The sequence below is a fragment of the Lichenostomus cassidix genome, unplaced genomic scaffold, assembly GCF_008360975.1.
Source record: "Lichenostomus cassidix isolate B80296 unplaced genomic scaffold, HeHo_3.0 HiC_scaffold_599, whole genome shotgun sequence".
Lineage (NCBI taxonomy): Eukaryota > Metazoa > Chordata > Aves > Passeriformes > Meliphagidae > Lichenostomus > Lichenostomus cassidix.
In genome coordinates, this window is record NW_028147237.1 from 1 (window position 1) to 2361 (window position 2361).

The window sequence follows — 2361 nt, forward strand, 5'->3', positions numbered from 1 at the left end:
GGAGAAAAACTGTAGGTGGCAGGGCCACAACTATCCATCCCTTCCTCCATCTCTCCTTCCCTATCCCAGACAGCTCCCACAGCCCAGGGGGACAGAGTCAGGGTCCCCTGGGACACACTGTAGCCCTGCTCTCCCCCTCTGCCTTTTCTCCACCATTGGCACCCCTTGCAGTCACTCCCAGGTTTCAGGATGTGTTTCTGACAGAGGGACCCCAGCAGGACTTCTCAGTAGCTGAGTCCCCTGAGCCCTCTTGGGATAATTTGTCTGTGCTGTGCCTGTCTGCTCCGGGCTGTGCCTGCGCTGCCAAGCAGCAGAGATGGCAGCTCAAGCCTCAGCAGGGCTCAGGCCCAGAGACACAGCAATTACCTCCTTTGGCTGTGCCTGGCATCGCCTCCCTTCCTTCAGCAGAGGCTGCCAATGAGCCAATGCTTCCTCTGGGAAACTTCACCTTCAGCATAGTCTCTCTGTCCATCTCTTAAGAAAGGAAGAGGCACAGCTGGATCAGATGGGACTGTTCCCCACTGGGAAGGTGGCATCATCAGAAGGAAATACTTTTCAAAATCATGGATAAAGTTCAGGAAGTCACCCAGGCGCAGCAGAGCTGGGCCAGGGCCCTGTCTCCTCCCAAGAACAGCCACTCCTGTTCTACTCAGAGACCGGGAAGTTGAAGGGGATCTCAGGGTCTGCAGGGCCCATGGGGCAGTTTGGACACCCTGTCAGCTGGTGCCAAATGCCTCCCTGCAGAGGCTGGGGAGAAGCTGCAGCCAGGCCAGGCTGGGAAACAGCCCTGCAGGGTGTGAAAGCAGGAGTGGAAAAGCAAGGCTGCAATGCTCCAAGGCTATGCTGGGCACAGAGTGTCCAGATGTGCAGGAAGAGGCCCTGGCTGCTGAATCTCAGGAGAAGGCTGAGGGAAATGCACCCACCACAGCATTTCTCCAGATCACTCAGCATCTGGTCTATGTGTTTGGATGACTCCAGGGACTTACTGTCTCCTGTAGGTTTGTTCCTCCTTCTTGGAGGACCTTGAGAGAAAGTATTTGCATTTTCCCATTAATGGATCACACCAAAGCAGTGCTCAGCCTGTGCGCTCAGCAGGGACACACTACTCACCCCTGCGACGGGAGCCAGGCTGGTGCGCAGCAACCAGCAAAGGAGCTGGAAAAGTCCTCCCTGCAGACACACCTGTAACACAACAGCCAGAGAAGCTCCTGGCACCGGGTTCTTGCCAGGTTGCCAATGATTATTCTCTGAGGGGAAGTTGAGAATTTACCTGCAGGAGGCTCTAGGGGCTGCAAATCTTCATGAAGCCAAGCTGCTGGAGATGTCTTCCCAGCACCCTCATCTAGAAGAGAGCACAGATGAGAACTATTTCCATGGTGTGCTGGGATCCCCTTCTGCCTTAGGGCACTGGGCACTGCAAGGGGGTTGGGTAAGGCTGTGGGAGCCAGATGTCAATGGACAAGGCCAAAGCTGCGGAGGGGCCTGGGGTGCTCTGGGCTGGCTCCTGTACACTCTTTGCTCTGTTTGTAGGGCCTGTGAAACATCCCTGGAAGGGCAGCTGCTCCAGCCCCGGGCCCCTCAGGGCTCTCTCACTCATGGAGCAGAAAATCCACCCTCCCTCCCTCCCTCCTTTTCCCAGACAGCTCCCACAGCCCAGGGAGATGGAGTCAGGCCCCTGAGGACACACTGCAGCCCTGCTCTCCCCCTCTGCCTTTTCCCCACCATGGGCACCCCTTGCAGTCACTCCCAGGTTTCAGGATGAGTCTCCCACACAGGGACCCCAGCAGGACTGCTCAGTAGCCGAGTCCCCTGAGCCCTCTTGGGATAATTCATCTGTGCTGTGCCTGTCTGCTCCGGGCTGTGCCTGCGCTGCCAAGCAGCAGAGATGGCAGCTCAAGCCTCAGCAGGGCTCAGGCCCAGAGGCCCAGCAATTACCTCCTGTGGCTGTGCCTGGCATCGCCTCCCTTCCTTCAGCAGAGGCTGCCAATGAGCCACTGCTTCCTCCGGGAAACTTCGCCTTCAGCACCGCCTCTCCATCCACCTCTGGAGAAAGGAAGAGGCACAGCTCGATCTGATGGAACGATTCCCCATAGGGGAGGTGGCATCTTCAGGAGGCAATACTTTTCAAAATTATGGATAAAGCTCAGGAAGTCATCCAAATTTCGGGAGCTAGGCCAGGGCCCTCCCCTCCCTCCTGGTGTCTGATCTGCCCAGACACCAGGAAATTGCAGGGGATCTCAGGATCTGCAGTGCCTGTGGGGCAGTTAGGACACCCTGTCAGCTGGTGCCAAATGCCTTCCTGCACAGGCTGGGGAGAAACTGCAGCCAGGCCAGGCTGGGAAACAGCCCTGCAGGGCGTGA

At 57.4% G+C, this 2361-nt stretch overlaps 1 long non-coding RNA gene across 1 annotated transcript; it reads right to left on the minus strand.

Moving 5' to 3' along the window:
- Positions 1 to 389: 389 nt before the first annotated feature.
- On the minus strand, positions 390 to 2113 carry LOC146424166 (uncharacterized). The gene is made up of 4 exons (XR_014847130.1): positions 1936 to 2113; positions 1271 to 1342; positions 1111 to 1182; positions 390 to 474 (listed from the first exon to the last, which is right to left on the minus strand). It is a non-coding gene; the product is annotated as an uncharacterized LOC146424166 (long non-coding RNA).
- Positions 2114 to 2361: the final 248 nt, after the last annotated feature.